The sequence below is a fragment of the Rhamphochromis sp. 'chilingali' genome (assembly GCF_963969265.1).
Source record: "Rhamphochromis sp. 'chilingali' genome assembly, chromosome: 9".
Classification (NCBI taxonomy): Eukaryota; Metazoa; Chordata; class Actinopteri; order Cichliformes; family Cichlidae; genus Rhamphochromis; species Rhamphochromis sp. 'chilingali'.
Window position 1 is genome coordinate 32,184,030 of NC_137936.1, and position 23,828 is coordinate 32,207,857.

The window sequence follows — 23,828 nt, forward strand, 5'->3', positions numbered from 1 at the left end:
ACATTGCTTTAGTTTTATTTATATTTAATGATAATTTATTTATGTCCATCCATTTTTTTATTAATTGTAGCTCCCTGTTTACAGTCATTACAAGATCAGTATAATCATCGCTACTGAAAAATATGTTGGTGTCATCTGCGAACAGTATGAGTTTAAGTACTTGAGAAACATCAAAAATATCATTTATGTATACATTGAAAAGTTTTGGTCCCAACACTGACCCTTGGGGAACACCACATGTAATACCAAGTTTCTCTGAATGGTAATGCCCTATGCTAACATATTGTTCCCGACCCGTTAGATAACTTTTTAACCAGTTACCAGCTTTCCCTCGAATACCATATCTTTCCAATTTATCCAATAAAATTGAGTGATTAATTGTGTCGAAGGCCTTTTTGAGATCAACAAAAATACCAACTGCATATTTATTTTTGTCCAGTGCATCAGTAATTTCTTCTCCTGCCTCAATTATCGCCATTGAAGTGGTTCTTTGTGTTCTGAAACCATACTGACCAACATTTATTATTTGATGTTTTTCAAGGAATTTTTGTAATCTTGAATTAAAAAGTTTTTCTAGAATTTTTGAGAATTGAGGCAGTAGAGAAATAGGCCTATAATTGGTAAAACTATGTTTGTCATTACTTTTATATAGTGGTATTACTTTCGCAATTTTCATTTTTTTTGGAAAACAACCGGACTGAAATGATAAATTACAGATATATGTTAAGGGACTAGCAATATTCAGAATAACCTGTTTAACTACAGACATATTTATGTCGTGATAATCCATTGAAGACTTACTTTTACATTCTAATGTGATATTTATTACTTCTTGCTCATTTGTAGCTGAGAGGAACAGTGAAAAGGGATTTGATTTTATATTGCTGATATTTTCATTTTTATGACACGGGATGTCCGCTGCTAGTTCAGGGCCAACATTTATGAAGAATTTATTGAACCCATCGACAATATTACTCATGTTGTGATTTTCACCATTTGCATCAGTAAAATATTCAGGATATGATGTTCCAGAAGATCCTTGTTTAATTAAGTTGTTTAACACATCCCAAGTTCCTTTTATATTGTTTTTATTTTCATATAATCTTCTTCTATAATAAAGTTGTTTGCTCATTCTTATAATATCAGTCAATTTATTTCTATATGCTTTATATCTTTGTTCCACTTCTTTTGTTTTTACTTTGATAAACTGTTTATACAGATTGTTTTTCTTTTTGCAAGCATTAATAATTCCTTTTGTGAGCCAAGGACTTTTTATCTTTTTTTTCTTTGTCATGTGTTCGTTTACAGGACAATGTTTATTGTACCACATAGTAAAAATATCTAGGAAATTGTCATAAGCCTTGTCCACATCTGACTCTTCATACAGCGAACTCCAATCTTGTTGTGCTAAATCGAAATTGAAGGCATGAATTGCTTCTTCATTTATTGTTCGCTTTGCTATCATGATCTTGGTATCTATTTTTTTAAAATCACAGTCACACAAAGTAAAAACTGGTAAGTGGTCAGTTATATCACAGACAAGCAGGCCACTATTAATTTGGAAATCCATGACATTAGTAAAAATATTGTCAATAATAGTGGCGCTATGTGATGTTATTCTGCTTGGCTTTGTTATTGTTGGATATAGTGATAAGCTGTACATCGTGTCAGTAAAATCATCAATGGCTTTTAACCTTGTTGGGTTTAGCAAATCAATATTAAAGTCACCACAGATAAATAGTAATTTTTGGTTCACCGAAGCAAACGTTTTTTCTATCCATTCATTAAAAGTGTCAATACTTGAACTGGGTGTCCGATATATGCAACTTATTATAACATTTCTCTTTTTTTCATTCATGATCTCAATAGTCAAACATTCCAAAATTCCATCAATAGCCATAGACATAGTTGTTACAACATTATATTTTATAGAGTTATGAACATATATAGCAACCCCGCCGCCCGCCTTATTTAATCTATTCATGTATTTTAAATCATATCCATTCAAACAAAAATCTATTCCTTTATCGACATTGAACCAAGTTTCAGTGATGGCTATAATACTAAAGGGGCGAGAAAATTGTCGCAAATAGTCCTTAATGAAATCAAAATTAGAGTACATACTTCTGCTGTTAAAGTGAATTAATGAGAGCTTCCCGTCTAGGTTAATTTCTTTTTCATATTGTTCCTGAGTGAAATAATTACAATTTTTAACAAAAGTAGAGAGAAAGTTACTTCCAGAATCTATTTCTGGATCTATTATATTATGCTCCTTATATTCACAATCTAGATCAATTACTTTCTGTTGAAGAATTAATTTCAACATGTCCATGTCATTTCCTGGTGTAATTAGAGATGTTGGTGTATTTATCATTTGATTGTCATTAGAGTTATATATTACCTAGATACATTAGTGTCAGTTGTACTTGTCCAGATCCTCCATGTTCCTCACTATCAGTACTTTTGCCTCTTCTGGTGTCCCGTTTAGCTTAATGAAAATCTTACAGTTTGTTACCAATGTATGTTGTATTTTACCGTTCTTCTTCAGTTGCCCCTGCCTTCCTCGCGATGTCTGCGTTTTTTCGTGTCAGATGCTCATTAATGAAAACATCCGTGCCTTTCAGTTTGCGTCCTTGTTTCAGCACTGCGACCTTGTTCTTCCGATTGACAAATCTCATAACGACGGCCGGCGGTCTGTCACTCCTCCTGGGCAGTGAGTGACATGCTTCTATGTGCTCCAGGTCCATCTCTATCCCCTTGCTTTGGAGGAAGGACGCCACCTGTTGCTCCACCGAGCGGGTCTCCTCGTCGCTGGGCTCCCCGACGTTCCCGGCCACTGCGTGCGCGTCCGAGCGCGGCTTGATTTTAATACCGCTGATGACCACGTCGTTCGTACGGGTGTACTGCTCCAGCTCATCCACCCGCCGCTCGAGATCCATGATCCGTCTGTCCTTTTCGGCATTTTGGAGGCGTAGCTGTTTTACCTCCTCCAGTAGCCCCAGAAGCAGCTCCTGCTGCGCCCTGACTGCTGCCACGTCTCCGCACAGCGCTCCGAGGGAGGTTTTAATGTCCTCAACCTCCTCTGGTGTTGGGCCTTTCTTGGGTGGCATACTGAAGCGAGAGCACGAGGCGGCCACCACGAGGGACCCGGAAGCGGAATTTCTGATGATGGCGCCTGGCTAGGCCTGCTGGCTGATGGTGGAGCCTGGCTGTGGCCTGCTGGCTGGGCCTGCTGGCTGATGGTGGAGCCTGGCTGTGGCCTGCTGGCTGGGCCTTCTGGCTGATGGAGGAGCCTGGCTGTGGCCTGCTGGCTGGGCCTGCTGGCTGATGGTGGAGCCTGGCTGTGGCCTGCTGGCTGGGCCTGCTGGCTGATGGTGGAGCCAAGCTGTGGCCTGCTGGCTGGGCCTGCTGGCTGATGGTGGAGCCTGGCTGGACCTGCTGGCTAATGGTGGAGCCTGGCTGGGCCTGCTGGCTGATGGTGGAGCCTGGCTGTGGCCTGCTGGCTGGGCCTGCTGGCTGATGGTGGAGCCTGACTGGGCCTGCTGGCTGGAGATTGTGTTGTAGTTCCACTGCTGGTCCTAGTGGAACTCGTATCTTCTGATTGCCGTTTTCCTCCTTCACCTTAAGGATGAACTGTCCCAACTGAACTGTGGGAGTTTCAGGCCCAACACACAAACCAACCAGGGAATCGTGCCACTAAGAACTAGAGCTTCAAACATTGGCACAATAGCGTGCCAGGGATTATGTATCACAACATCAATATAAATGCTGTCATACATCTTATCACAGCTTGCTTGAGGGTGTCTATTATACTGATTGCCAAATGTTGGCAATCTTGGTCTTGGTCTCTACTTAAATAGGTTGTTGGGTCATAGTAGTCATAGCAGTCCTAAAATAGTCCTATTTAACTTAAATTGGGCCTTGTGGTAGTGTCATTCATCCACCATCTGAAACTAGCTCACTTTTGGCTCATTTCCCTTCAAGATCACCCGCATTCTTTTATTCTTCTTTCAAATAAAAGATTTAAACTACAGGAGAGTGGGGTGTCTGTGCTTGCCACGTTTAGGATATGTCCTCTCTAGGAAAATCTGTCTTAAATTGAGCATTTAGAGCAGTCTGGACATTTTGTGAGATTTGGGTTCACATGGAGAACTTGTACACCTTTAATATTGTAACGTTCACAAGAACCAGACGGTTGGGGTCTCAGTTTGTCCGTTTATTCGGCACATAAGCCAGCGGGTTGTTAACTCAGGGGGAAGCGCTCTCGAACTACACCTCTCTTCAGCCTGGCACACACACAGAACAACCAGGTCCCCCCACCCCTTCCTGTACACCACCCTCACTACTTCCTGCAGCCCAACCAAACATGAATCTTAAAGGAACAACAACAGTGTGCAGAGAAAACCAACATGTCACTGTCCAGTAACACTTAACCATCGTTACACTGCCCCCCCAGCAATAAGTTCCTCGTCCCCGAGGGAACGACACAGTCTCTGAGGCGGGGCGGTAGCCTACGTTCCCTCCTTGACCTCCTGAGCCCCTGAGGAGGACGCGGAGCTTCGGGGCTTTGGGGTGAAGAGTCCGAGGGGGGGGGAACGCAGCCCCGGTCGGGGGCCCCTCTGAGCAGGGTCATGGACGCTCTGTACACGTCCCTCTGGAAAGGAGGGGAGGGACTGTCCTCTGTAGGGGGCCATCCGGTCTCTGTGCAGCGCTACTATCCTCCCCCTAGGAGGCAACTGCACCCTGTAAACAACCTCCCCCACTCGCTCTAGGACGCTGCAAGGCCCCACCCAGCTGCTATCCAGTTTAGGACACCGTCCCTTCTTCCTCTTTGGGCTGTAGACCCACACCAGCTCCCCAGCACGGAAGTGCCTCCCTTTAGTGGTGATGTTGTAATTCCTCTTTTGGCGCAGGCCTGCCTTCGCCAGCTGCTCTCGGGCGTAGGAATGTGCAGAATCCAGCCGGTCCTGCAGCTTCCTTGCGTAGTCCCGGCCCGGTGGTGCCTCTGGCGCATCCGGGGGTTTCCCAAAAGTCAACTCTGCAGGAGTTCTCAGCTCTCTCCCTAACATGAGCAGGGCAGGCGTACATTGGGTGGAGTCCTGCACTGCCGACCTGTAGGCCATGAGGGTAAGGGGAAGATGGTAATCCCAGTCCCGTTGGTGTTCTGAGGTAAGGATGGCTAGCTGCTGGGCCAGCGTCCTGTTAAACCTTTCCACCAGCCCATCGCTTTGGGGGTGAAGTGGGGTGGTGCGGGTTTTCTTAGTCCCAAGGCGTTCACACATGGCAGCAAATACCTTGGACTCAAAGTTACGCCCCTGGTCACTGTGGAGGGTCTCTGCTGTTCCAAAGCGGCTGAACATCCCCTCCACTAATACATCAGCGACCGTCTCAGCCTCCTGATCTGGGATGGCGTATGCTTCCGGCCACTTGGTAAAATAGTCCATGGCCACAAGAACATAGCGGTTTCCTCTGTCTGTGCGAGGAAATGGGCCCATGACGTCCACAGCTACTCGCTCCATTGGGGCTCCTGCTGGTTGCTGCTGAAGCTGAGCCCGGGACTGGTCTTGTGGCCCTTTGTGTGAGGAACATGCATCACAGCTGCGGCAAAAGTCCTCCACATCCCTCCGCTGTTGACCCCAGTAATAGCCCTGGCGGAGGCGGCGAAGAGTCTTGGAGACCCCAAAGTGGCCAGAGCCAGTGCTCCCATGGCAGGCTCCCAGCACAGCTGACCTCAGCGACCTTGGCACCACAACCTGCCACCTCTCCTCCCCCGTGGCAGGATCCTTCCAGGCACGCTCCAACACCCCCTCCTTCAGCCTGAGAGCTGCAAACTTGGCCCACAGCCCCCTGGTACAGATGGAAAACCCAGTGACCTCATCCCAAAGGGGTTGCTCCCCCTTCTCCAGCCACTGCAGGACCGGCAGCAGGTCTGTGTCTTGTTCCTGCCGTGCCCTCCACTCCGCTGCATCCACCACCAGAAGAACCCTGCAGGCGAGCTGTGCTGCTCCGTCTATTGTCGTGAGTTCCCGCTCTATTTCCTCTCGCTTCTCACAGTAACGGCAGCCAGCTGCAGCACATGGGCGGCGAGAGAGGGCGTCTGCGTTAGAATGGTGCGTCCCTGCTCTGTGCTCCACGGTGAAATTGAAGGCTTGGAGCTCCTCCAGCCAGCGAGCCACCTGTCCCTCTGGCTCCCTGAAAGACATCAGCCACTGAAGGGCAGCATGATCAGTTCTGACAACAAATGCTGTGCCGCACAGGTAGTATTTAAAGTGTCTCACCCCCGCCACCACAGCCAACAGCTCTCGTTGTGTGACACAGTAGCGCCGCTCGCTCCTGTTCAGGACCCGGCTGAAGTACGCCACCACCTTCTCCCCTTCCGGTCCAACCTGCGACAACACCGCTCCCAGCCCCACATTACTTGCGTCAGTGTCCAGGACAAAAGGCAGGGCGGGGTCAGGGGGGGCAAGGACTGGGGACTCTGTCAGCGATCTGCGGAGGGTGTCGAACGCCTGCTGACAGTCCTGGGTCCAGATGAAGTCACGGTCCTTCTGCAGCAGGTGGAAGAGTGGTGCGGCTATGGAGGAAAAGCCCTTCACAAACCTCCTGTAATAAGACGCCAGTCCTAGGAAGCTTTTGAGCTGTTTCTGGTCTGCTGGTGTGGGCCACTCGGTAATGGTGTGAATTTTTTCCTCCAAAGTGCTGATGCCCTCACGACCCAGCTTGTGGCCCAGAAACTCCACCTCCCTCCTCATGAAGTGGCACTTGTCGGGATGCAGCTTCAGGCCTGCAGCCGCCACCCTCTCCAACACTTGTCTCAGGGCATCCAGGGCAGCATCAAAGGAGCTCCCGTGCACTAGAAGATCATCCAGGTAAACCAGACACCGTTGCTGTGGGACGCCAGCCAGCACACTGTCCATGAGCCTCTCGAAGGTCGCAGGAGCGTTGCAAAGGCCAAAACTCAGGACTTTGAACTGCCATAGTCCCCTGTTAGTGCAGAAGGCTGTCTTCGGTCTGGATTCCGGGGACAGTGGCACCTGCCAGTAGCCACTCCGCAGGTCCAGGGTGGAAAACCAGGAGGACCCGGCTACTAAGTCGAGGGACTCATCAATCCTGGGAAGGGGGTAAGAGTCTTTCTTCGTCACTTTGTTGAGTGGTCTGTAGTCCACACAGAAACGCATCCTAGGACTTTTTTTCTTAGGCACCATCACCACCGCGGAGGCCCACGGGCTATCAGATGGTTCTATGATGCCCGCCTTCATCATTTCACACAGCTCCCTGTCTGCAGCCTCCTGATGAGCCAGGGGCAGGCGGCGGGGGCGCACTTTAATAGGCTGGGCATCCCCGGTCTCAATGACGTGCTCTACCAAGTGTGTCAAGCCAACATCACTTTCTTTCAGGGCAAAAATGTCACTAAACTCTTTTAGTACCTGCCATAGACTCTCTTGCTGCTGTGGAGTCAGCCCCTCACAGTTCTTTGACCAGATACTCCTCACTGCTGAGAGCCTCTCCTCCTCCTCCTCCTCCGCTCGCTGTTCTGCTGGCGGGTCTGCAGGGGTCTCTGCGGTGGAGGTGGACGCCGCGGCAGATGCTGTGCAGACCGGGGGAGGAATAAGCGGCACCTTCTTCCCATCAGGGAGTACGAGGAGGCCTTTGCCTAAGTCCAGTACACCACCAATGGCTCGTAAAAAATCCAGCCCAAGGATGCAGGCGTCCTGCACGTCAGCCACCCAGGCAGCATAAGACACACCGAGGTCCCCCACCTTGAACTGGAACACTCCCTTCCCTCTCATTGGGGCCAGATCACCGGTCACAGTCTTAAGTTGCACGTTAGTCGGTTGTACAGCAGCTCCGGTTGGGACAATATCGGGTCGGACCAGCGTTGCATTGGATCCCGTGTCCAGCAGGGCCGTACAGGACACCCCCGCAATCGTCACTGGAACATGGCAAAAGCCGCCAACCTGGGTCCAGCCCACAGTGATGGCCGCACCGGGTGGAGGTGGCGGTGGTGTGGGGATGTCGTTCTCCCAGGCCCGTGTACTCCCGCCTACACGGGCCCGTGGGCGTTTCCCTGAACCGCTGCAAGCTTGGGGCACTGCCTGATGAGGTGTCCGACTTGTCCACATCCCCAGCAGCTCTGAGGTCGGCGGTGTGGGCCAGCCCGAGGGGAAGGCGACTGCAGCGAAGCTGTCTGCACCAAACTGCACAGGCCCGCTGGCGTCTCCATCTGTTCCACAGGTGCTGACACAGCCCTCACCACGTGTGCGTCGTCAGCGCCCCCAGAGGATCCTGCAAGCATCTCCCTCTCCAACGCTAGCTCCAGGGCTGCACTGAGTGTGGCCGGCCGAGCAAGCTGAGTTTGCATGCGGAGCTCTTTAGGGCTCAGGGGCTGCAGGAACTGGTCCCGAGCTAACTCCGCCTGCACTGATGGTGGCATGCTGTCATACGCCCTCCGGCAAAGGCACTCGACTTCATGGGCCAAAATGCGGAGGGGCTCACCTGGCAATCTGCGTCTGTTGTGGAACTCCGACCTCAGCAGCACTGGTTGGTTATACTGCCCGAAGCGCCTCTGAAGTGCTCCGACCAGAGCATTATAATCTCCCCTCTGCTCCTCGGTCAGCAGCAGCAGGCATGCAGCTGCATCCTCACACAGGCACAAAGCCAATTGGAGAGCTTTATGTTCCTCAGACCAGCCAGCTGCAACAGCTAACAGCTCGAACTGTGCGATAAACACTTCCCATGGCGTCTTGCCGCTGAACTTAGGCGTTTTTATATTCGCTGCAGCTTGCTGGGCGCCGCCATGTTTGTTTACATCACGTGACGGCGCGCCAAGCGAGGTCGACTCCTTCCCGCCGGAATCGCGGCCGCTGTGCGAACAGTTCCCGAGCCTAGTCAAACCTGGAGAAAATCCAGCCTCGGCAGACAGCCGCAGCGCCGTTTCCCTCACTCCATGGGCGGGCGAGCGCGGACGAACCTCCCTCTCCTCCGTCTCCTTCTTAATCCTGCCCGGCAACATCCTCGTCTCGTAACGGCAAGCGTCGCCGGCAACAGGGTCTCGGGCGTTCTGGGGTTCTTTTTTCTTTCTTCACTTCTGACACCAATGTAACGTTCACAAGAACCAGACGGTTGGGGTCTCAGTTTGTCCGTTTATTCGGCACATAAGCCAGTGGGTTGTTAACTCAGGGGGAAGCGCTCTCGAACTACACCTCTCTTCAGCCTGGCACACACACAGAACAACCAGGTCCCCCCACCCCTTCCTGTACACCACCCTCACTACTTCCTGCAGCCCAACCAAACATGAATCTTAAAGGAACAACAACAGTGAGCAGAGAAAACCAACATGTCACTGTCCAGTAACACTTAACCATCGTTACAATATTTTAAACTTTGTACATGTTTAATATGAGCATTAGCCTTTGACAAAGTACATTTATATACTGTGGGAAAAAAGTATAACAAGGAAATGCAACAGCAGCAAACAACCTTAAGGTATCAACATACCAGATGGAGTAGAATTATTGCTAAACACCCTGTATGAGTCTACTACTGTGCACTCCCACAAAAACATGTTAATTCATTAATATCTTTTTGTTTTGTTTTGTTTTTTGCATTGTTGGGCACACTTGTCAGGGACTAGTTTTAAAGAGCAGCAAACTGCACCATTGTTATAGTGACTGACACTCTCATCTGTGTAAACCCAAATATGTTTTTAATGTTATAAATTATTATTATTTTTTATTGATCACGATTCCTCTTACAACTTCTAATCATATTCCACGGCTTGTAGAAGGCCACAGATTTTTCCGCTGACATAATCTAAACATATGATTCAATTAGAATGAATAAATCAGAAAATTGCTGAGTGTCAGCGCGCAGGCAGCTACAAACTTCTGAGAACTTAAAATTCTTCAGTGAGGGGAAAGATGGAAAAAAGATTCCAAAGACCAAAAATGTACCATAAGACATGGAGAGGAAACAGTTACTGATACAGTTATTTTACTGTACAATGTAAAGCTGAACTCTTTCAGTTCAGCATAAAGGATACATACTTTCCCTACCTTTAAAACCAAAGTTTTGAATTTTATTTCATAAATAACTGTGGGCTCTTCTACAATGAAGACAAAACCTTACAGAACTGCTCTAAATACCAGCAAATGCAAAGCTGTGGAAAGAAAAAAGAAATCTGCTGCCTTCTGTAAAAATGTAAATGACCTGACTGTATGAATAGCATTTGGGTGGGAAGTGGAAGGAATTAATGCATTTCAGGTAAATATTCTCACAATCGTCAAAAGTGTTCATGCAGCTGCACAAAAATGGCTACAAGTTATCGTGCCTCATTAGATTTATGACTCTGATGATGATGCATAACGGGTATCTGAATGGGGCACTTCACTGATATTACATTATTTTAGTCATGTTCAGTTCAGCTTGGTCTATAAAAAGAGCTTTACATATAATATGTATAGATAGATGGATAGCTGTAAGATATTAATGGTGCTAATATATAGGAATAATGGTTATTCAAGTGACACTTGAAGGATATTTTTATCTTATTTATTCTCAGAAATTATGTTCTTAACCACATGTATTATACATGACTAACATTCTTGAGTAGAAAACTGCAATGCCATTGCTGATCAGGGTCTTTCACAATATTTCAGTGTAGATAGTGGATGGATAATGGACGAATTGATGTCAAGCTCTTTTTGTGGCTGGAGCAGCCCCACCGGCTTCGTCCTCGTGTAGAATCTTCAAGCATTCAATAGAACAGAAGGTGGAAGCAAAGGCCGTCATTGTTTCCCAAATTAAATTGAATTATCCATGTTTTTTTTTACCCAAGGTTTATAATGATACTAAGTATTAGGCCCCTTAATGTCAATAACGCATAACAAATTAACTGGAATTACGTTTAAACTCAGGGTGAACTATTTGCAAATTCTATGTGCTGAAATGTCACACGTTTGTTGTGTAGGTTTAGTTTAACAATGGGACGTGCTTTATGCCAGATGTTTAAAAGGGGACTCCATGGTAATGATAATAAAATAGTTTTATTTGACATGGAGTACTTTAAAGGAATCATTACTTTTGCTCACTGTGGTGTCTAAAATATTTAATTCTGCAGCTTATATTTTACTCAGCACAACTACGCACAACTCTTACCCATAAAATGCAAAAGATCTGATTTGTCCTTCAAAGCATGCATCCCATGCTGGCAATCATTTGCCTGCATATGGTCACGTAGACATTGTTACGATGACTCATTGAGCTTCTGACCAAGCATCAGAATCAGTTAGAAAGGTGATTTTAGTGACTTTGAATGTGGCATTGTTGGTGGTGCCAGATGAGTTGGTTTGAATATTTCAGAAGCTGCTGATGTACTGGGATTTTCCCACACAACCATCTATACGGTTAACACGGATTGGTCAAAAAAAGATAAAACATCCAGTGAGCAAAAAATATCGTATTATCAGAAGTCAGAAGAAAGTGGCTTCAAACTGATAGGAAGATAATCACTCATTACAATCAGGTTTTGTAAAAGAGCATTTCTGAATGCATAACATGTCCAGCCTTAAAGCATTTGGGCTACAGCAGCAGAAGACCACACCAGGTGCCACTTGGTGCCACTGTCAGCTAAAGACAGTAAACTAAGGCCATAGTTCACATGGGCCCACCAAAATTAGACAAATTAGATGTGGTCCAAGTCTCGATTTCTTGTGTCACAAATATCAAATAATCTCTAACGCAAATGTTCTCCACAGTCACTAGATCTCAATCCCACAGAGCACCTTTGGCATGAATTTGAATTGAGGATTCTTATCATGAATGTAAATGTAATGCTGATAAATCTGCAGCAACTGTGTGATGCTATCATGTCAACATGGACCAAAATCTCTTAAGAATGTTTACAGGCTCGACTGAAAAAAAAGAAAAAAGGCAAAAGGGCATCCAGCCTTGTTCTAATAAGGTTTCACATCGTGGACGTCTTCTGGTGTAGGTGCAATAATCTCAGAATTTTTTATTGAGATATATCTTTTGGACAGTGCCTCCTTTGTTCACCCATTTTACTTTGTCTTTTTAGTTTAATTTCTTTTTCTAATTCCAATGACCTGCCAATGGATTTGTGTGCAAGCCACAGTAAGGGCTAATGGTAAAAATGAGAGGAAGTCTACAGATATTGGTCAAATAAGGTACAGTCATTATGTTTATTGTACATGGAAAAATTATGGTTCACTGTTGGGCAATATAACTCCCCAGAGAGCCATTTTGAGTTGGGAATAACCCTGTAGTAGTTAATCAGTTAACCACTATGGGTGATGCAGTGATGGTGTCACAGTTAATATTAAAGATTTTCTTGTTTAATTATCCAGCTTTTGTTTAAGAGGGGATATGTTGAAATGTTTTAATATTTATTTACTTAGACAACAATACAGTGGTGTGAAAAGTGTTTGCCCCTTCCTGATGTTTTTGTATGTTTGTCACAATTAAATGTTCAGATCACCAAACAAATTTAAATATTAGACAAAGAGAAAACAAGTAAATACAAAATGCAGTTTCTAAATGAAGGTGTTTATGATTAAGGGGAAAAAAATCCAATGCCTCATGGCCCTCTGTGAAAAAGTGACTGTCCCCTAAACCTAATAACTGTTTAGGTCACCCATGGGAGCAACCACTGCAATCAGGTATTTGCGATATGTTGCAATCAGTCTTTTACAGCGCTGTGGAGGAATTTTGGCCCAATCATCTTTGCAGAATTGTTGTAATTCAACCACATTGGAGGGTTTTCAAGCATGAAAGCCCTTTTTAAGGTCATGCCACAGCATCTCAACTGATTCAGGTCAGGACTTTGACTAGGCCCCCTCCAAAGTCTTTCTTTTGGTTTTCTTAAGCCATTCAGTGGTGGAATTGCTATCACTACAATATTTTATTGTTGGTATGATGTTCTTTTTCTGAATTGCTGTGTTACTTTTACACCAGATGTAATGGGACCCACACCCTCCAAAAAGTTCAGCTTTTGTCTCATCTGTATTTTCTCAAAAGTCTTTGGGATCATCAAAGTGTTTTCTGGCAAAACTGAGTCGAGCCTTTATGTTAGTTTTGCTCAGTAGTGGTTTTGATCTTGGAACTCTGCCATATAGGCCATTCTTGCCCAGTCTCTTTCTTATGGTGTAGTCATGTTCTTTGGATGTTTGGTCTTTTGTGATCTCTTGGATGAGTTGTCGCTGTGCTCTTGTGGTGTGTTTGGTCGGCTGGCCACTCCTGGGAAGGTTCACCACTGTTCTGTCTTTTTACCATTTGTGGATAATGACTCTGATGGTGGTTTGCTGGAATCCCACAGCTTTAGAAAAGGCTTTTTAAAGGGTTTGCAGGGGTAAACACTTTTTCACTTCACTGTATATTGTGGTAGAATAATGGAAGGCACATTGCAGTAGATGAGCTTTATATAAGCTTGTTTCTTTTCCTATACTCTTGAGTATATGCAGATAAAAGTATGCCTTTACTTTAGTAAACAGTTATGACATTGAGCAGATGCTAATATTACTGACAAAACACTTTGCCAAAACTGCAAAAGTAAGATCAAAGGTTTCCTAAACTAGATTATCCTTGTCTTCATGAAAAATCCCTATCTACTTTTATTGCCTTCATGTTTCCCAGGTGTTAATTGAAGGTTGCAAACACTTGTGCATCAAATGTATTTTGTTTCAGCAAGCTGTCAAACACACACGCTGCACAGCAAGCAAAAAGCTTCCAGAAGAGCGGTGCAGGGTGACGCAACAAGGTGTGCAACTGTGCACACTTCTAAAACACAGTGTAAGTGCGCTAAATATAGGAGATGTTGAGGTAAATGTCAGTATGTATTATAGTACAACTGTTGGGCTGTGAACTGCTTAGATAATGCTGCACGAGCCATTTAAAGGAATATGAAGAGCGAAAGGATTACGTGACAGATGCACTATGGGAACAGCCTAACGGCTGAGCATCAGAATGGGCAAGAAAGGTGAGTTAAGAGACTTCAAATGTGCCATGTTTGTTGGTGCCAGTCAGATTGGTCTGAATATTTTAGAAACTGCTGATCTACTGGATTTTCCCCACACAACCACCTCTGGTCCAAAAAAGAGAACATTTCCAGTGAGCAGAAGTACTCTGAGTGAAAATGCCTTGTTGATCAGAGGTCAGAGGAGAATGTCCAGACTGCTTTGAGCTTGTGGGAAAGCAACAGTAACTCAAATAATCACTTGTTACAACCAAAGTGTACACAAGAGCATCTCTGAATGCACAACACATAAAACCTTGAAGCAGATTGGCAACAGCAGCAGAAGAGCAATATTCTTGGTACATTTCAGGTCCCTTAGTATCACTTAAGCATTGTTTAATTGCCGCAGCTTACCTGAGTATTGTTGCTGACCCTGTCCATCTTTTACTGACCATGTACCCATCCACTGATGGCTGCTTCCAGCAGGATAATGCACCATGTCACAAACTTCAAATCATCTCAAACATGAACATGACCCTGAGTTCATAGCACTCAAATAGCCTCCACAGTTATCACATCTCAATCCAGTAGAGCAGATTTGGGATGTGGTAGAACGGGAGATTCTCATCATTGATTTGCATGCAGCAAATCTGCAGGAACTGTCTAATGCTATCATGTCAATATACACCAAGATTTCTGAGGAATATTTTCTATAACGTGGTTAAATCTGAATCTGTGCCATGAAGAATTAAAGCAGTTCTGAAGGCAAAAGGGAGTCCAACCCTCACTTAAAATCATTAAGTGATTTTAAATCTAAACTACGAATCCTTGAGGCCAAGTCCATAACATGCAACTGTTTCAATTAGATTGATTGTCATTTTAACTGACTTTTTATTTTATTTGAATTTTATTGAATTTTATTTTATTTTATTTGTATTCTTTCACTTATTGTTGCATGTGTGTTGTTGCTGCCTGTGTTTGAGTAATTTCTGTAACTGTGAGACATCTGCTGCTGCCTATCTTGGCCAGGTCTCCCTTGAAAAAGAGGTTTTTAATCTCAATGGGATCTTCCTGGTTAAATAAAGGTTAATAAATAAATAAATAAATAAATAAATACTAGCACAATGTACCTAAGAAAGTGGCCAGAGATTTTATTTCATCAGTTGTTCAGCTGTTTATTTTAACCGCATCTTGGACCTGTACTACACACTGGTTGTGGGTGCAATCATCTCTAAATGTTTTATTATATCCATGGTATTTGTTTTATAGCTTTAGGCATTTCTTCTATAACATTGCATTCACTAAGTCAGTTTTTGAAATCTGACAGGCTTTACAACCACTTGGGCAGCTTGATTATGACAAAAACATAATCCTATTATTTGAAATGATTACTCATTAACTGTGGAAACATGCTTTTATAACTTCCCTATAGCAACTGGTGTAACTGATGGATATCATTGAGAAACAGAATTTTCTTTTTTCAAAGCTGATCCAGGATTTCAGAAAAATGTGGTATGATCGGTTTGGCTGTGACTGCTTGTGTTTTTTCCCTACCAGATATTGTTTTGGCAATGCTGGTACCCAGAGGAATGATATCATAACTGATAAGTATTAGACAAAAGACAAAAAAACACTGGTTAATGACATAAAAAAGGATGTGTTAATGTAATTCTAATTGCAAATATTACATGTCGTCAGAAACTACTATATGCAGTGGGAGTAATTAGCAGCTAGACAACCATAAAACGACAAACTTTTTGGGAGATGAGATACTTGACTTGATTCACATATTTAGACTGCCTATAACAGATATTTTTATTCTTTATGAAAAAACAAAATCACTCTTACTCCAGAACTGAATCCCATTTACCTAATTGACAATTAGGGACTCTCTGATTAGTCATTCATGAGAATATAAACACCCTAATCGTTATGATCATCTCCAACAAAAACCTATGCCACACAAGCTTGCTCAGTCTGTAAGAGTTGGTTAATTTGGTAGATTACATTTAACTCAAAATCACAGCAGTTTAGAAGAATAAAGAAGTAGAAAGAAAGGTTGCACTGTTTAGTAAGTAATCATATATAATCTGTCTCTGTGCTGGAAAGTATAATGTTTAAAACACCCAAAATGTCACACAAAATTAAAAAAATAAAATAAAATCTTACGTATACAAAACTTTTATAACCTGAATTTATATTTATCTTGATTTCAGCATCTTAATTTGGTATCAGTTAACTGTTTGTCTGTGTTCCCCGACACTGTTAAATTATTTCCTAGTGCCATTGCTCTCCAGTGTATATTAGGCGCTATTATAAACACAATGCTGGACAGCTTCACAAAGAGCTTGAACACTAGGGATAAAACCAAAATAACCACAACAATGTGTGTGATGTGATATATATATATATATATATATATATATATATATATATATATAATTATGTCAACATTTCACAACTATTTCTTTTAAGTGAATGTTTGAAGTGATGTCAGGCTTGTGCATTTAGTGTTGGAGGAATTCAGCGTTCACATGATTTGTGTCTAACACAGCGTGTGCGCATTGCCAAATATTTGTTTCTCTTTGAAGAGAGGCAGAGTTGGCTTGAGTTTATTTATACTTGACATCATTCTTGCTAATGATGTTTGGACTATTTTCTAATTACAGCTAGGTCCATACATTTTTGGACAATGAGAAACTTCTTTTTCTAATTTTTCCTCTGTACACAGCGTGTCTTAGGCCAAACGACTCTCAGTTTTGTCTTCAGTAACTAAAAATCATGTTCTATTGGGTTGAGATCAGGTGACTGACTTGGCCATTGAGGAATATCCCATTGCGTTGTGTTGAGGAACTTTTGAAAGCTTTCATAGTATGCTTTCAGTCATTACCCATTTGCACTGTGAGGCACTGTCAGATCAGTTTTGCAGCATTTAGCTGAATCTGAGCCACAAGTACACTGAACAAAAATATAAACGCAACACCTTTGTTACTGCTCCCATTCCCCATGGGATGGACGTAGAGACCTAAAATTCATTCCAGATACACAATATAACCATCCCTCCCAAACAGTGGTCACAAATCAGTCCAAATGTGTGGTAGTGGGCACATCTGCTATATTGAGATAATCCATCCCACCTCACAGGTGTGCCACATCAGGATGCTGATCTGACATCATGAGTAGTGCACAGGTGTACCTCAGACTGCCCACAACAAAAGGCCACCCTGGAATGTGCAGTTTTTTGCGCTATTGGGGGTCTGGGGACCCAGAACCGGTCAGTATCTGGTGTGACCACCATTTGCCTCATGCAGTGCAACACATCGTCGCATGGAGTCTATCAGATTGTCAATTGTGGCCTGTGGAATGTTGGTCCACTCCACTTCAATGGCTGTGCGAGGTTGTTGGATATTCGTGGGAACTGGTACACGCTGTCGTATACGCCGGTCAAGCACATCCCGAACATGCTCAATGGGTGACATGTCCGGTGAGTATGCTGGCCATGCAAGAACTGGGACATTCTCAGCTGCCATCTGCCCTGAACAATGTGAACCATGATTCATCCGTGAAGCGCACACCTCTCCAACGTGCCAGACGCCATCGAATGTGAGCATTTGCCCACACAAGTCTGTTACGGCGACGAGCTGGAGTCAGGTCAAGACCCCGATGAGGACGACGGGCATGCAGTTGAGCGTCCCTGAGACGGTTTCTGACAGTTTGTGCAGAAATTGTTTGGTTGTGCAAACCAATTGTTCCAGCAGCTGTCTGGGTGGCTGGTCTCAGACGATCTTGGAGGTGAACCTGCTGGATGTGGAGGTCCTGGGCTGGTGTGGTTACACGAGGTCTGCGGTTGTGAGGCCGGCTGGATGTGCTGCCATATTCTCTGAAACGCCTGTGGAGACGGCTTATGGTTGAGAAATGAACATTCAATGCACGGGCGACAGATCTGGTTGACATTCCTGCTGTCAGCATGCCAATTGCACGCTCCCTCATTGCTTGTGGCATCTGTGGCATTTTGCTGTGAGACAAAACTGCACATTCCAGGGTGGCCTTTTGTTGTGGGCAGTCTGAGGTACACCTGTGCACTACTCATGATGTCAGATCAGCATCCTGATGTGGCACACCTGTGAGGTGGGATGGATTATCTCAATATAGCAGATGTGCCCACTACCACACATTTGGACTGATTTGTGACCACTGTTTGGGAGGGATGGTTATATTGTGTATCTGGATTGAATTTTAGGTCTCTACGTCCATCCCATGGGGAATGGGAGCAAAAACAAAAGTGTTGCGTTTATATTTTTGTTCAGTGTATAACCCCATACACTTTAGAATTCATCCTGCTATTTTTTTAGCAGCTTTCACATCTTCAATGAACACAGCTTTATAACTACGATTGAAATGAACTGAATCAAATTGACATTCATAGACGCCCATAACATAACATTGCTTCCACACTGTTTAACAGATAATGGTGTATGGTATAGATCGTGGACTATTTTTTCCTTACCCATACTGTTCTCTTACACAGTCATTTTGGTACAAGTTAATCTTCTAGTTCAAAGATTTCTGTTGTGTTTATTTGTTTTCAAGAATTGGGCAGGGTGTCTTTAAATAACTCTAATTTGGCTCAGAATTTACATTCATGAAGGTGTCTCTTGATTGTTGACAAGGATGGGTATTGATATGATTTTCACGATTCTGATTCCATTTTCGATTCTGTTTAACGATTCGATTCTTTATCGATTCTTTTTAAAAAAAGGAGAACACTAAGTTCGATTAGCTTAGAACTTTGTTTTATATCTTCTCTTTGAACAAGATAGAAATTTAGGAGTAACATGGCCTTACAAACCCAACAGTGAGATCTTAAGAGATCCACAGCCTACGGCTCTTCAATGGGGCGTCACAGGGTCCCCAGGAAAAAAATTGTAAATGTAAAACAATAAAATAAATATTCTTCTGTAGCAATAACAAAGTATAACATAAATTATTCTGTAGCAATTACACGACTATATTCAGTAATGTCCCTGCCTACAATTAAATACATTCACTTACCGAATGTCGGGGGCATCTGCTGTGGCAAATGGGTGCAAGCCTTTGACCACAAACTTAGTCACTGCTCGGTGACATTCGTCTATCCTGGCCTGAAAGGAGACGCTACCGGTAGACTGCAGCGAGAACTGCCAGCATCTGAGCCAGCCTGACTCTGTCTGTCTCTCTCATCATGGTCACCTAAATGCACAGTAATGGCAGGTTTTGTAATAAGACAGATCGCGCTAGCATAATATGCACTGTTAGTTGATTATTTACCTGCCGTATTAACGGGAGAGAACGTGCAAACGTTACCGCTACTGCTCGGTTGAGATTCACGAGTCCGGAGCGGAATTAAAAACACGACATTCATTTAAGGTTATCACGTGTTTTGTGAGCAAATGCTTTTGCATATTCGTAGTGTTTCCTCCCTTAAATGAAATATCTACTTTTCAAGTATTGCAAGTTGCCTTGCGGCTCAAACGCTCAAACTTTTGAGCGTTTGAGCCGCCATGTTTCCTGCCAGGTAAATGACGCTCTGCAACGTGGTGACGTCATTCGGGGCGCCTGGAATCGATAAGGGAATCGTTTGCAAAAATGGCAAACAGTTCCAAGGAATTGAAACAGTGGGAACCGGTTCTCAACAAGAACCGGTTTTCGATACCCATCCCTATTGTTGACCTTGACATCGATGTGCCTACCTCCTTGAGAATGTTCTTAACTTGGTTAGATGTTATAAAGTTATTTTGTTAAACCTAAAATAATTCTGTTGTCGTACAGTTTAGTTGTTTTTTAGGGTCTTCAGGGCCTTTTGGTGTTGCTGAACTGGCTGCTGTACCAGATTGTTGGTTTTGCCACTCCTAAAGTTTTTGGATGACCTCCTTCCTTGCATAGACATCACTATGGACATATTTTATGAGTTCCCTACCAAATGCAAGGTTTTAATCTTTGAAAATGGGGCATTGTAAATAATGGCTGTAATTCCTCAACAGTTAATGCAAGAGTCTGCACTTCAAACACATTGTGATTGTTTGTTTTAAAATCAACTGATCAAATAATTCTTGTCCATAATCTTTTTGTAAGCTTGTGAATGCGAATTTATTTTGCAATGACCTGAATAGCCTGAAGCAGTGTAATATAAATGATTTTATAGGCTGTATAAATGCATATATATGATCTTATATAGAAATAAAACTGAATGTAATATTCCACTCATCACAGAAAACATAAAATTTTGATGTTTTCATAATTAAAAATTAAATTGTTTAATATTTATCTCTGAATTAATATCATTTTAATCAGCTGTAGTTACACTTTGCCAGCATGGAAATTCATTTGAACATTTCGGTGTAATCAAGTTTGTTTTACAAAAGAGTTTTTTATTTTTTATATGAGACTCCTGAGTAAAAGAGGAGAAAAAAAAACTCGCTGTCTTGTCTTCTTTGTGGATGTTTTCAATACTGACTTACATAAATTGTGAAATTTAAACTGATAGCTTCACAGGCATCATAGAGCATCACTAAGCTTTAAAACCCAAACCAAGTTTAATGTGTTTTTCACACTAAGTTGTGAGAAGTTTCCTCATTCTCCATGTCCCTTTTAATTCCCTGTCATAAGAACAAGAGAAAGAAACCCCTGAATAGCTGGAAGGAGACATGTTTATCACTTTCCTGCAGATGCACGCAACGGTAAATCAAATCTATGTGTGATGTCATGCAGAGGAGGGAGATTTTCCTCTAGTCGCTCCTAACACAGGCTACCTCTGACATTAGAGAAAATGATCTGAGGGGGAATGCTATCTGTCGCTTACAGCCCTGAAAGCCTGTGTGCTGCAAGTTACTCAGCTACAGGTCTAAAAGTCAGAGGAGAACTTTTTTTCAAATGTTTTGCTGACGGGTATGACACTCTCAAGAACCTAATTTGGCTGGTTTTTGTACGGCATATAGCATTTAACCAGTGGAGCTGTTTAAAATTGTTCAGTCTGTGAAATTAAGACTTTTTATGTTTCATGATAATTGAATCGTCAGGAATAAGTGTAGCATATAATTGTATTTTTGATGTTTTTACAAGAAGAGCTTACTTTTTAAAAATTGAGCTGAGAGGTGAACAAGATGAAGTTAATTAAGCGTCCTCTTCCTACAGCATGTATCCGAACCTGTGGGAGTAAAAAGTATGTAGAGTTTAACTTTTTAAGACAAGAAAAATCCCACTTGTTCTTTACTCCTACATCATTGCCCCCATTTTTCTTTCTCATTTTTATGGCCTCAATTTTGAACATATTCTTTTTTTGTTATTGTCCTTCCCTCTTAAGCCATACACCTCCCCCATCCCCTTTCTATTTCACAGTATTTTTCATCTTGTAGTTGATGAGGTTCTTGGTGGCTGAATGAGTTCACTCCCATTTTGTTGTCCTCACTTTCTTCTGCTGACTGTGTCCCATTCAACCCGGGAGTCTCTGAGGGGCCAAACCGTGAAGCGGGTGTCTGATGCAGACTTCCAGAGATTGATAGCATTTGTTGAACCATAGCTTCTGCTGTGAAATAATAAAAGTCTGGTGTGTCACCAAGGTTATTATTTGAAATACGCCACTAAAAGATGCGGAGCGATTATATTTTAAAAAAGATGATAAACCTCCAATGATGATTTTTCCCCTCTATTTATGATAGGTTTGGAGGCTTTGTCATAGTTACTTTAATTAATCTGCCCCACTTTAAAGGGTTCTGCTTCTGTCGGCTGTATTCATCTTCTGTGGCCTTTATCAGGGGCCAATGCAATTTTCTCCCCTCTACCACATATTACAGGCACAGAAACAGAACTCTGATGGCGACTATAGAACGTAGTCTTTCAAAGGAACTCCAGTGGGTATTCATGAAAAATGCATGAGTGCCGACTGCACATGGATGCTCCCTTGAGCTGAGGCTCTGAGAATATGACAGTGACAAACAATGGTCTCATATGTCAGCATTACTACAAAGAAGAGGAATATCTGAATGAATGTTTGCATGCTTATATGTATATTACAGACTCAGTGGGGCTGGTCACAGCCCCTTGGGTGCAGACTGCCCCTTACACCCAAACTTCAAACGTATTTTCTCCCCTATTTTCTTCCACAACCAGCAGCTCCCCTAAATGCGTGAGAATGTGAAGGCTGACTTTTAGTTGCTTGTTAAAGTGGACATTGGGAGGCTGGCTCTTTTCCCTTGCGTCTTTTTAATCAATATCATGCGGTAAATTTAAAGAATCGTAAAACATTAAAAGAGTAAATTTTCACTTTTTCCTTTGAATGCGGCTACCTCTGCAGTTACAAGATAATGTTAAGGATGCAGAAAATCAGCAAGTGGCAGTATCTGATCAACTGTCAGAGACAAACTATGAAGATGACTAATGCTCAAATTACGTCATACTGAATATCACATGTTGCTTTATGTTCCTCCAGCTAACCTCAGGTGATTAAAACTATAATTGCAGCGCTTTTGTGCTTTGTGAAATACGACCTTTCACTCTTAAACCGTTTACCTTGATTCTCCAAAGACAAGGGTGCCTAAATCAAATTGAGCGATTGAAGTATGAAACGAGGCAATAAATGAAGTCTTGTAATGTCTTCTTGTAATGCTGTTTTGTGGTCACACTATCACAGGGGTTACATGTCACAGCAGGCTGATAAGCCAGAGTCATGAAAGACGCTAACGGGCCGATGTTAAGCCAGTTTCCTCTCTAATACAGATAGTCATGGTCTATTTTAACCAGACCCTGCTGAGCTGATAACTTTGCTGCTACATGTTTGGCTTTAAAATGATAGAGCCAGGAGAGGTGAGCAAAGCCAATTGAGAGAGGAGTGAATAAGTGGCTGCACCAGATATTCCCTGTAAAAGGGAAATGAATTAAACAAGATGGATATTCTCGACTGTGTGTTTGGGGAATCAAGGGAACAATAGCAAGTTAGGGAGGTGGAAGAATAAAATTAACTTGAAATAATAACAGGAGAGAGAAGAGATGTTGAGGTTTGTGGGGGGTGGGGTGGGGGGGGTGGTGGGTTGTGTGGGGGTTGTCGCTAGTGGAGTCAAATCCACCAGTAAATTTGTGCCAAATGTTAGCAAATTCGTTTTTGACCAAAGGGAGAAAAAAAACAGCTGCTGGGCACGTCTCATTAATCAGCTGGCAAAAAGTGTCATGAATATTATGTTTTCCTTTTTCACAGAAGTACCTCATTTTCACATTTTTGTAATCCAAGTCAACCTAATTATTTTGGGACTCTTTTTGACTGTGTGTTGCCATGCTTTCACTTTTTAGCTCATGCCCAAAGCCTCCTTGGTAATGGAATTTGAGCCGCCCTTTTTGGTGACTCATCCCTGTTTCATGAAAGGAAAAGAAGGTCACATTAAATGGGGATTTACATAAGGCTATCTTCACAGCCATGAATTCCAAAGCTGTAATAGCGGATTTTAAGAAGGAAAATAAATGCTTTTGGTGAAACCACACACAATAAAAAACAAAAAAACTTCATCAGAGACAGAATAATTGAGGAAGGCAATGGCACTACACTTTCTCATTTTGTCTGTTAGCTTTGCTTGTTGAAGTGCACAGCATTTTCTTATGTGGGAGAAGAGATGATGCCATTACATATGCTTTGGGGACCATTGCTTTCAAAATGTCTACTCTGTAACAAATGGATACCTATGCTAAAAAGACCCAAATAAGACAAGAAGACAAATCTTTACCTCCAAAATAAATCTTTTTGCTACCTGACTTCTATGTGAGGTAGCTGTCAAAACCTGTAAAGGTCCCCATCTCTCTGCGAATAACACGAGAAATCTTTGATGTTGCAACAGGG

At 43.1% G+C, this 23,828-nt stretch overlaps 1 protein-coding gene across 4 annotated transcripts in view; it reads left to right on the top strand.

Moving 5' to 3' along the window:
- LOC308402357 (metabotropic glutamate receptor 4-like) overlaps nt 1-23,828 on the top strand; it is a 202,232-nt gene that overhangs the window by 64,690 nt on the left and 113,714 nt on the right. The window lies entirely within an intron of this gene.